This window comes from Brachycentrus maculatus, unplaced genomic scaffold (genome assembly GCF_059751285.1).
Source record: "Brachycentrus maculatus isolate JH-2025_06_01 unplaced genomic scaffold, ASM5975128v1 h1tg000202l, whole genome shotgun sequence".
Lineage (NCBI taxonomy): Eukaryota > Metazoa > Arthropoda > Insecta > Trichoptera > Brachycentridae > Brachycentrus > Brachycentrus maculatus.
The window spans coordinates 2,302,943-2,315,841 of NW_028280953.1; the positions used below are offsets into that span (position 1 = coordinate 2,302,943).

Below are 12,899 nucleotides of genomic sequence, written 5' to 3' on the forward strand. Positions count from 1 at the left end.
ACCGTACTGGAGGTCCCGGGTTCGATTCCCAGGGGGGGGTTAAATAAATATAAGTGATTTTTTCACTCTTATATTTGTTTTATTACCTTGGACTGGTACCGGAAGCGGGGGGCTGATCACCTTTCCTTCATGTGTTAACGATCAAGATGACACTGCGTTTACATGATGCAGTGCCCTATGCACCATTGGGGTGCGGATAATGTTTTGAATGAATGAATGTATTTTGCCAGGTGAAAATGAAATAATATGTATTAAGTCATAATTGCATATTTTCGAGTTAACGTTTTTGCCAGTACACCCACGATTTATACAAAGAGAATTTGTCATACCAACTTGCAGCAAATCATATAATGAATCGAGTTATTTAACCGTATATAACGAGAGATCCGTGCAATCGGCTAATACAGAATTCCGTTTTGGTCATATTCTGTTCATCTTCATTCTCGTACAATCAGCACAACTGCGCTAGTATAGAACGGTTCTTCTACCATTCGTCAATGCGACGTTTTTGAATAAGTAACCATCGAAAAAAAACGATTATTTTTCATAAATCAAAGCCACGACAATCACTCAATGACTACCTATAGTTTTTTTCAACCGATTTTGACAAAAGCACACCTTGTCATATTAGAGAATGGATATGTACTTCAGAGATGGAAAAATATTTATACATTCTTGAAGATGACAAGGTGCTTGTCGAAACCGGTTGGAAAAAAGTAAAAAAAATAAATGCGGTTTAAAAGAATGTTTTAGCTTTATTTTATAAAATGTGTCACAAAGTATCTGCAAAAAATGTTTAAGAAAATAATAACATACTCTGGAATTATTTTTTTTTTAAATGTATAATAACACATATTGAGTTTTATTTCATTACACGCTACTAGTTTCGAAAACTACAGTTATTTTCATCGACAGGTATTAGCAACACTGTACAATAATCAAAATGTCATTAAACACTAAAGTGCTTGATAATGTCTAAATAAGAATAATCTCTAAAATGTTTGATAATGTCTTAATAAGACGAAATGCGTCACATATCATATATTATATGAAAATAAAAGTAGAATTCAATCCAATAACCGTGTTTAATTCTGTATATATTACCCAAGAATAGAAATTACTTATCGGGAACATTTTATATATAACTCATGTAAGTAGCATGTTTTAAAATTAAAATAAAAATACGTTTTGGGTAGTTTCAGGTTGTTTAAAGTCAGAAAATTATCGAATGAATGACGATCACACTGCGTGCTAGGGCTTCAGTTCTCTGCAGATCGGTCTGGGTACTACTGCATACGTTGCGTCAATGCAGCAATCGTGCATTGTAGTGTTAATAGAGTTCTTTCATACGGAATTGTGGATATTCACGGACGGATTTGGCTAATTTGTATACAGAAAACGAGACGTGACGGTTGTCAAGTAAAAAAAACATAAAAGCCAAACTTATTATATTCCAGACACGGACAATATATTTTACACTGTAATACATATCGATAATTACGGTGGAACCCCGGTGATGACATATCGCTCACTCCTTTCAAGAACGTCATAAATCAAAAAACGACAATTTTCAGTTGTGCATGTTTTCGGAATGCCCAGAAAATGTACTATATCCCAGCAAAAGAGGCATACTTTTAACTCAATATTTACCCGCCACAGGGCAGAAAGTGTTGTTTTTGCATTTTGAAGAAAAGGTATAGGTAGTTTATTTTTTTTCAATGTGTATTTTTCAAATGGAGAAAAAAACATTCAGGTTTTACCTAAAAGGATCTGTTGCACAGTAAAAGTTTAATTAGTGGCATGATATTTATTTTTAATACATTGTATTATATTTTTAAACTTTAAAAACGTTCTCCTGAAAATCTAGTTTTTTTTATTTATGACGTTCTTGAAAGGAGTGAGCGATATCGCTCACTCCTTTCAACGACGACATACATCAAAATACTTGATTTTTCAGGAGATCGTTTTTAAAGTTTAAAAATATAGTAAAATATATTTAAAATCAAGCCACTTATTGAACTTTTTACTGTACAACAGATCTTTTTAAGTAAAGCCTGAATGTTTTTTCTCCATTTGAAAAATATTTAGTATATTTAAAAACATAATTAAACAATACATTTTCTTCAAAATGCAAAAACAACACTTTCTGCCCTGTAGCGGGTAAATATTAAGTTAAAAATATGCTGCTTTTGCTGGGATATAGTTAATTTTCTGGGCATTCCGAAGACATACACAAGTGAAAATTGACGATTTTTTATATACGACGTTGTTGAAAGGAGTGAGCGATATGTTCGAATGGAGATATAAGGAAAAATTCAATTATTAAAAAAAAACTTAAACACTTGTATAATATTGCTTGTATAAAGTGCTTTGCCAATAAAAAATACCACTAAATTTTTAAATCAAACACAGTTTTTTTGAGTCTACGAAAAAGTATTTTATTAACAAAACCACATACAAAGTTAATATTGTGACAATTGTTTCGCCTAGTTATGGCATTTTCAAACGAATGTCTTTCGTTTGAAAATGTCGTTCGTTTGAAAATGCCATTACTAGGCGACACAATTGTCACAATATTAATTTTCTAAGTGTTTTAGTTAATAAAATACTACTTAGTAGACTCAAAAAATCAGTGTTTGATTTAAAATTAATACATAAATTAAAATGGAGTTCTATTAATTAAACGCCAAATACATAAATAAATATGTTGGCATTCATAAGGTTTGTCCAAGTAACACCATGTCTACCGCTGCAGGGAAGCGACGCGATGGTAAATTAATTAAATTTAATCAAGCACCCGTATTGATTTTCTCAGTTTTCAAAGCAAAACACCCAATCGAATTATGATAAAAATCAATTAATTACAATATCAAAAATCGGCCGAAGGCAAACGAAAATTGTTTCTGAAGCCTCGCCAGCTAGCTGGGGGGACCCCCACGGTCTATTCATCCCCTGATTAGCGAGTCCCACCCTCGCTCGGTGCTGCCCGGCGACATCGCAGTCACTAATTCAATTACTAAATTACAGCCCCCTTTGTATGAAAACAAAATCAGAAGCCCCCCGGCTAGTTACGGAGCAGGGATAATGTTTAAAACTGAAAATTTCGAGTTACGTCCCTTGTCGCTTAAGGGGTGAAGAAAATTGAAAAGAAAAATAAAACAAAAATCGCATATAATCAACATTTAATGTTATTTTTTTGACATCTCAACCTGTAAACTTACCAAGCATCAAGCAGAGTGCGCTGATGTACTTCGGACACGTCGTGAGAAATGAAAAATATCCTCTTCTCCACCTAATCATACAAGGAAAGATTGAGGGGCGAAGAACTCGAGGACGCCGAAGGACATCATGGCTGAAAAACCTACCACAATGGTTTGGCAGAAGCACCAAATCTCTGTTCCGAGCTGCAGCATCAAAATTTAAGATGGCCATGATGATCGCCGATCTTCGTTACAAGTGGCACAGAAAGAAGAAAGAAGAAACTTGGTGCAGAACGACAAGACTCCATAACCCACCATTGAACAGTTAACAGTTCGTTTAAATTAAGTCACAGGTATAAAAACGTTGTTATATAGGGTCCGCCATCTAAAGTTTTTTTTTTCAACTAGTGCTTATTTCGTGAATGGTAACACTTAGCTCATGTCTGATTTGACAGATAATTAGTTTTATCCTTCCGCTGAGCGAATATGGTTGTGTATACGCTTGAACAACGCTGGGAAATATTGCGACATTACTTTGAAAATCATGGTAATGTTGCAGAATGTGTGCGAAAATTGCGTACGGTTTTTGGAAGAAGAGAAGCACCGTCAGCTCCGTATGTTCGTTATCTTGTGAAAAAAGTGAAAGAAACTGGCATCCTCATCGATAAACCAAAGCGTGAAAAGCCAAAAACAGTGCGTACACCCGAGAATATCGATGTTGTGGCAGAAAGTGTGCGTGAAGCGCCATCAACATCAATTCACCGTCGTTCTCAACAATTGAACATTTCGGAGACATCATTGAGACGAATTTTGCATAAAGACCTTGGTATGACGCCATACAAAGTCCAATTGGTTCAGGAGTTGAAGCCAACTGACCATCCAATGCGTTTTCGCTTCGCTGAGTGGGCCTGCGATCGACTTACAGAAGATGCCGATTTTGCCAAAAAAATCATCTTTTCGGATGAAGCTCATTTTGATCTTGGCGGGTATGTAAACAAGCAAAATTGTCGTATTTGGGGCACAGAAAACCCGCACGCATACATTGAAAAGCCGGTACACCCAAAACGAGTCACTGTTTGGTGCGGATTTTGGTCCAGAGGCATAATTGGGCCATTTTTCTTTGAAAATGAGCAAGGAGTGGCCGTTACAGTCAATGGCGATCGTTATCGGGCCATGTTGAACGGATTTTTGTTCACAAAAATTGAAGAGGAGGATATTGGCAACATTTGGTTTCAACAGGACGGCGCTACGTGCCACACAGCCGTAGTTCAGTAGTTTTTTTTTTATAGCATTTTCAAAAAAAAAAGTTATTTGGCGGACCCTTTACTTCATTGTATAAAAAAAATCATCATTTTATTTTATGACATCTCAACATAGATTAAGAATATGGAAGTCTGGGCATTTACGGGGCTTACGACGAAGCGTCACTTTACACACGTGTAACATTCACCAATTCTATCCATGATTGACAATTACACTTTCGAAACATTGTACTTGGATCACTAGAATATTCACTAGAGACATCTATTGGTGAGACGAAGAGGTTTTTTATTGAGCAGAAAGGATAATATATTTACAACATTTTAAACGTGTCTAAATACTTGTTCACAAATCTGGATTATCTCCAATTATGGGAGTTGGGCATTTACGGGGGCTTTCGACTGTCATATGGTGGTTTAAGTTCACTAATTCTACCCATGATTGACAACCACACTACTCGAATGTTATAAATAAATTATCTGGTCAAATATAAGCTTAAATAATAAAATAAAAGTGATATATTCTGGCGTTTCCCATCTTTATTATAATCCAGGAATTGGACCTCACATACAAATAAGAGTTTCTGCTCAAAAAAAGCTTCCTCGTCTCACCAATAATTTAAGTGTCACTAGTAAAAATTTATTGAAAATTCCAGTGTTTCGAAATTGGATTATATATATAGAACTTGTACACTATACAATAATTTGAATAGTGTGGTTGTCAATCACGGGTAGAATTTGTTATTGTTATAGGTTTTTAAATATTGGTACATCGTCCTTGTAGGGTGGAACGCTTGTTAGATAAAATCTTGATAAAATGTCGTCTATATACATTTTTTGTGCCATGTGAACCCAGGGAAGATTTTTATTTTTATTGTTACATTAGTATTTATTGTATGGCCAACTCGACATGTGCTTTGTTCCTGTCGTGTAGCGCGTGGGAGACCGGACGTCCTCCGAGTGTCAAGATGGACGGATAAGGCCAGCGGCCGAGAATTGGGCGTTATCGCCGCGTACTCACATATTTACTATTATTTATTTAATAAAGTAACATTTTTAAGGACAGCATAATCCAATTTCTAGACATTTATACATATCGTAGTCGTACAGGAGAAAGTGACCAACTGACTAAACGTAAAATGTTCAGGAGGGCCAATTAAGTCACTTTTGCTTGGCAAGAAAATAAACATCAATGCAGTCAGTCATTTTTATCAAGTCAGTATATTATGCTTCCAAGTTTAAAATCCTTTGGGATGTTTTTCAGGGCAATATTAAGCTAGTAAGATATCAAACAGTCAATGATCACGTTTTTGTAAATAATGCACTTGGTCACTTTCTCCTGTATGACTACGATATGGCAAACTTAAAGTTTTAGATTCGCTGTGCCTCTCCAAAAAAAAATGAGCTCTTGTGCTTGGAGACGGACTTACACTCAAGGTTTAATGTTTTATATAATTAATGGAATAATAGTCTTGTTTATATTTTTTTTTTCAAGATTTATATATAATGGGCATTTTTTTTTCTTAAGAATTTTTATATCTTCTATTTTTTTAATTTCTTTAGGGTGTTTATTGAAATACTTAATTCCCAAACATTTGAAGTTTTGTTGAAATTGTTTAGTATGTACGTTTAACCCTTGCCACTCCTGAACTCCTGATCAATTCATTTCCACATTTTGACTTCTCGAGTAAATACAAATAAATTTATTCAATGTTACCCTAGACTGTTAACGATCAAGATAATACTGTGTTTGTATATGCAGTGCCCTATGCACCATTTTTGCGTATAACGGTTTGAATTGAAATATATTTATATATAAATGCGTTTTATGTAAGTAAATAAATATGTAAATAATAATAATAATAATAATATTGTATTGGATGATTTATATAGCGCCATTTTCGTAAAAAACTACCTCAAGGGCGCTTATACAGGTATGGATTATGATATAAAAATGATAATGAGAGAAAATTTTAAAAAAAATGTATTAACGAAAAACGCGTCATACACGTGGAGTGTGGACTAAAACGTTACATTGCAAACAAAAACGTACTACTAAAAAATATCCCTTACTGTGTTTTAAGTTTGGTCAGCCGATATATTATGCTGAATTTGCTCAATTCTCTTTGTTAGAATCCCAAAAACCGGAGCCATCTTTTCAAGAGAATCACAGCCTCCCTAGGACCGGAGAATCGGAGAACCGGTTCGCTCCGGCACAGCGCAAGCCCTGGCATTCGCGAGTCGGCGGCTCGGAAGCCCGAGAATGGGAGCAAATGTGGTAATCACCATTACAGATAAGCTGTCCTCCATTGCGTTGGATTGTTGCAAATAGTGCGGAGGTGTAGCGAATGCTCCATCCTTGCAAATCACCATTATTATGATGGTAATTTTTATATAACGATGACAAGGACACCACCCGCATATGCCACGGTTATATTGTACATACTATCGCCATAAGGAATTAAATAAAACATTAATTTAATTTAATATGTGTCGGGTTGTGGTCCCGTGGTTAGTGTCGCGGACTCTTGAGTCAGATATTCTCGGTTCGAGCCCACTCTACCTCAATTTGATACCTATTTCTAATAATGGGCCGCTAAGGCTCATAGAAATAGTATAAATGTTTTTTTGAAAATAGTAAAAACACAAATATATCTCTTAAAAAATTAGAAATAATAATTACCATTTAAGCAAAAAATACTAAATTCAACACATATGTAGAGTCCCAATTTTTAAGCAAAAAAAAACTAATTTTAACACCTAAGTAGAGTCCCAATTTTTGTTCACAAATGCTGGCTTTGCTTTCGTTTATTTCGTCACCTATCTCTAGTGTCCATTTTTTTCAATAATTGATCGGTAGACCTTTGTGGTAACATTAATCTATTTTTAATTTAATTTTTACTTGGTGAATACTGATATATCTTAAAATCTGTTGTGACACATCGCTCACTCCTTTCAAGAACGTCATAAATCAAAAATCGTCAATTTTCAGTTGTGCATGTTTTCGGAATGCTCAGAAAATGTACTGTATCCCAGCAATGGAGGCATATTTTTAACTTGATATTTACCCGCTACAGGGCAGAAAGTGTTGTTTTTGTATTTTGAAGAAAAGGTAATGTTTTTATTATTTTTTAAATATACTACATATTTTTCAAATGGAGAAAAAACCTTCAGGTTTTACCTAAAAAGATCTGTTGCACAGTAAAAAGTTCAATAAGTGGCTTGATATTTATTTTTAATACATTGTATTATATTTTTAAACTTTAAAAACGTTCTCCTGTAAAATCAAGTTTTTTGATTTATGACGTTCTTGAAAGGAGTGAGCGACATGTTTCGATGCATGAAAATTAGCACTCCTTGAATTCAATTTGTGAAGACAATTTCGCGTCCACCCAACTACGCCACGGCGTCTATCTGAATAGTAATTGCCCTGACGAAGAGACGGGTAAGTCTCAAAACCCTAGGACGAAAAAAGGATAAAAAGGATAAAAAGGATAAAAAATACTTTAACCGCAAGCATTTGTTAAAATAAGTGAATGAATTCTATTTCCAGTGTTTATTTTAATTTTAAATAATGATGAACTAAATAAAAATACAGATAATAAGCTGCCCGCATGCTTGTATTACGCAGAACGAAGGATGAAATTACAGAAACATCAGAAAATGATACTTTACTTTTCAATATGTAGAAGAGTTGCTGAACACACATCCACTAGCTTGTATGATTCATGACTATATATCCGCCGATCAACGTCTTTAAGCGATTTAAAATAGATAAGATTTCATAGACCAGGAGATCAAAACCTTAGCATAGAAGTGCTAACTGATAATGTTTGAGAAGTTTCTGATTTTGTTCAAACCCAGTTCGGTATAAGAATGATGGAACTATTGTCTATGTTAATTTTCTTCTTTTCTTCCTGACTCCATTCCAACTTATCATCGTTGTAGACTGTTGGGGTCAGCTCTCCTCGTCCACAGGTTGTAATTGTCCTACCAATAATAATTAAAATTATGTTTCTACTAATAAAAAAATAGTAAGAAACAGATTCTATCACATCTTCATCCTTCAACGTCCCAAGGACGCAACTCAAAAATTTATAAAATTTATATTTGAAGCACTAACATTGTGATTTTTCATTTTATAATTAAAATGTAACTTTGTTTTCAAAGCACTAAAAATATTTTATTATAACTTAATTATAACGTCTATAGGTTTCGAAGCTATCCGCTTTTTTTATCAAGACTAATTAATCAGTCTTGATAAAGAAGCGGATAGCTTCGAAACCGGTAGACATTATAATTAAGTTTTAATAAAATATTTAAAGTGATTTTAAAACAAATTTATATTTTAATTATCAAAAGTTTATACTTGAAAATGATGCGAAATGCATCAAAACACGTGTCACGATAGATTTTGTGAAATAGTTGTATTTAACAAGAAAAACTTTGATTAAAAATATATAGATATTACGACAATTAAAATAAATTTATATTTTCACATCCCAACATAGAGGATGAAGAATATGGAATTTGGGGTATTTACAGCTGCTAAAACATGAACCATAAAAACAGCAGAAAGGTGAAAAATTGACGCTTTCTAAATGTGGTGTTTGAGGCGCATACTCCGTATCCCATGGACAGCTAGACGCACCAATGAGTCCATTAGCCAAGAACTACAATTGGATGTCTTGACTCTGGCCAATGTCTGTACCTACACGACGGTTTATCTAGTTTTTTAGACACGTTGCGCGTGGCAACGAGGATAGCCTGGAACGAATGGTTGTGATCGGTAGCCTGGAGGGGAAGAGGGAGAGGAAGATCCCCACACGATGGACCGATGGAGTTAAGGCAGCAGCAGGCACTCGGTGGTTGGAGCGCTACGTGCAGTGCAGTCAAGGGATAACTGGAGAAGTCAGCGCTTCCACAAGGGTCACAACCCTCAGTAATGAGGAATAAGACGGAGAAGAAAAGTCTTACAAAGGAAGCAGCTCGCATACCGCTGGTGCTATCCATAATAGTTTGGAGATAATCTTAGATAGATTTTGAGATAAAACAGATGACTTTTCAAGGAAAACAAAGTTCATTCGGATTCCATTAGTGTTATTATCTGAAGACGACTATTTGTGATTTTGATTTTAATCAGTTACAGGAAATAGATGACAGTAAACATTGAAATGCACTTAAAATTAAAGAAAACAAAACACTTGGGACAGTATTGTTACAGAAACACTTTAAACTTTATTAAATAAGTAATGGATCCTTATCAGACGGGAGGAATATCTAATTTAACATACTCAACCTATAAAGGATTGTATTAGACTCGTTTAGAGTGTATAACAGCCGATATAATCAATATTTTAACTCATCATTTTCTTGTGGAAAATTCGCCTTCGTAAATACGTTGTTTTCGTAAATAAGTTGGCAATGAATGACGTCACAGAAACGATGGACTTATTTCAATATTTGTCACATTGCTAAATTATTGGCGGCTCTAATTTTTTATGTCTATGGTCCACCATCCCCTCATATTTGTATAACACAAATGGTAGTGTAGTGGTAAACAAACAATCCACACTACTACTATTACAGCTCTATAAACCATAGACAATAAACCATATGACGTCATTAAACGCTCGATGACGGAAATTTGATGACGTATGCGAACGTACGTTTTTCGTTTTATTCAAATATCTAATGTTCAAACCTTAATATCTCCCTTAGTTCCCTACAGATTTCAATAAGAATGTTATCGATAGTCTTGTGATAATGCTCATCTCAGCCTTGCTTCACCATTCGAACATCTATCATACATCGTTTTGTAGCACATTCGTCTGATAGATCGCATTTCAACTGCATTCAGTCTGCTTTCATCCTTCTTTTGCCAACTCCATGCTTCGCTTCCATACATTACGGTTGGAACCAGGACTCTGTTGTGTGCTGCCAGTTTAGCTTTCGCTGATAGGTTTTTATTAGCTATAACTGATATCAGGGCACCATTCACTCCGTTACCCGCATTTGCTCTGCTTTCTATGTCTTTATCAATCTTTCCATCCCTAATAATAATAATATAATAAAACCCTTATCCGCACCCCAATGGTGCATAGGGCACTGCGTCATATAAACGCAGTGTTATCTTGATCGTTTACATATGAACGAAAGGTGATCAGCCCTCCGCTTCAGGTACCAGTCCAGGGTAGTATGGAATAAATATTACAGTGAAAAAATCACTTTTATTTATTTTACCCCCCTTGGGAATCGAACCCGGGACCTCCAGAACGGTAGCCGATCGTGCTGACTAAAACTATTATTACATCAATAATTAAATGGTCGAATGAAATACTTTCCAGTATTTAATTATCGACATAATAATAGAAAGCCATCGGTGTGTTCCACTTCTCACGATACCATCCTGAATAATTGATGGCAACCGCCTCGGCTTTATTCGCCATAATTCTCAATTTTTCCCCCGAAGACACCCCCATTATTTGCCGTCACTACTAAGTTATTTAAAACTTAAGACTCAATTATGCCATCGATCCTCGACACATAAATTTCCTATGGCGCACGTGGGTGTCGCACAACGAGTTCCCACAAGGTTCATATGGTAGATCGGCTGTCCAAAATCAAAACACGGTAAGGGACACGAGACAAATTGTACAGGAGAGCCAAAAAACGTGTTTGACAGAGTGGTGTGGCGTTCGATTCTCTCTGCCTACCCCTGCGGGGAAGCGGCGTGATGGTTAGTTAGTTATGAAAATCAATATTTTACTAAAGATTTGGTACCACACCAACGGTATAAGCGAAAAAAATCTAGGTCCTTCCGTCATATAATAAATGTATATATGAAATGAATATGTATATTTGAATGTGTCTATGTATTATGAAAATAAAAAAAAAATAAAAAAATTAAATACAACGTCACCTAGGTCATGCCAACGTATCATCTTTCTGCAGCATCCATGATTTTTTGGTTCCAACTCTAGATGTCTTTCGAGGAAGATCCATGGCGATCGCCTGGTTTACAATATGTTCAGGTTCTCTGCGTCCTATATTAGATGTGCGAGCTTTTTGTTTTATTTCTATTCCATTTAACCAGACTGAGACGCAGCAACGCGTGGCCGGATACAGCTGGTTATACATAAATATATAAGCTTTTTATTTTATTTCTATTCCATTTAACCAGACTGAGACGCAGCAACGTGTGGCCGGATACAGCTGGTTATACATAAATATATATATATACAAGTTGTGTATCATTTCTCAGTAGTAAGTCGATGACGCAGAAGGCCAGCGTTAAATAGGCCGCATATGGCTGGCTTTGACGAGACCTCGATACAGTGACTTAATAACAGTCGTGAAGGAACCCCCACTGGGAATCAATCGATGACATCGATCGAGTGTCATTAAAATTGATTACATATTTTACTCAAACAAACGATTTTTTTAACAACATTTTGAGTGTGTCCAAATACCTGTTCATAAAATCTGGATTATCTCCAAATATAGGAGTTATTTTCATATTATTTTTCACCAATAGATGTCTCTAGTGAAGTTCTAGTGATTCAAGAACAAGGTTTCTAAATTGGTTCATATATATATAGAACTTCTGCGTTTCTCTGTTTAAATTTGTTTGTGTATATTGAAAAAAATAATTAAACAATACCTTTTCTTCAAAATGCAAAACACAACATTTTCTGCCCCGTATCGGGTAAATATTAAGTTAAAAATATGCCGCTTTTGCTGGGATATAGTACATTTTCTGGGCATTCCGAAAACATGCACAACTAAAAATTTACGATTTTTGATATATCGCTCACTCTTTTCAAGAACGTCATAAATCAAAATTCGTCAATTTTCAGTTGTGCATGTTTTCGGAATGCCTAGAAAATATACTATATCCCAGCAAAAGAGGCATATTTTTAACTTAATATTTACCCGCTACAGGGCAGAAAGCGTTGTTTTTGCATTTTGAATAAAATGTATGGTATATATATATTTTTAAATAAACTTAATATTTTTCAAATGGAGAAAAAACCTTCAGGTTTTACCTAAAAAGATCTGTTGCACAGTAAAAAGTTTAATAAGTGTCTTGATATTTATTTTTAATACATTGTGTTATATTTTTAAACTTTAAAAACGTTCTCCTGAATAATCAAGTTTTTTGATTTATGACGTTCTTGAAAGGAGTGAGCGATATGACCTTCTTGAAAGGAGTGTCATACTGTATAGATAGCTTTGTCATCTTAATTATCTCAACTAACATTTGAAATTTGGCGATGTTCACACGCAGTCCATCCTAGAACGAATACCACGCATCGTGTGGAATAATTCATGAATCCAATACGAATTCCGACCTCTCAACCACTAACATAGTGGCTAATTAAGTCTAGAGGTGGGCAAGATCCGGTCGTTCGGACGATCCGCATCGGTGTATCCGTAT

General features: G+C 35.0%; 1 protein-coding gene across 2 annotated transcripts in view; it reads right to left on the bottom strand.

Moving 5' to 3' along the window:
- Positions 1-12,899, bottom strand: part of LOC148307292 (beta-1,4-glucuronyltransferase 1) — a 91,729-nt gene that overhangs the window by 64,032 nt on the left and 14,798 nt on the right. The window lies entirely within an intron of this gene.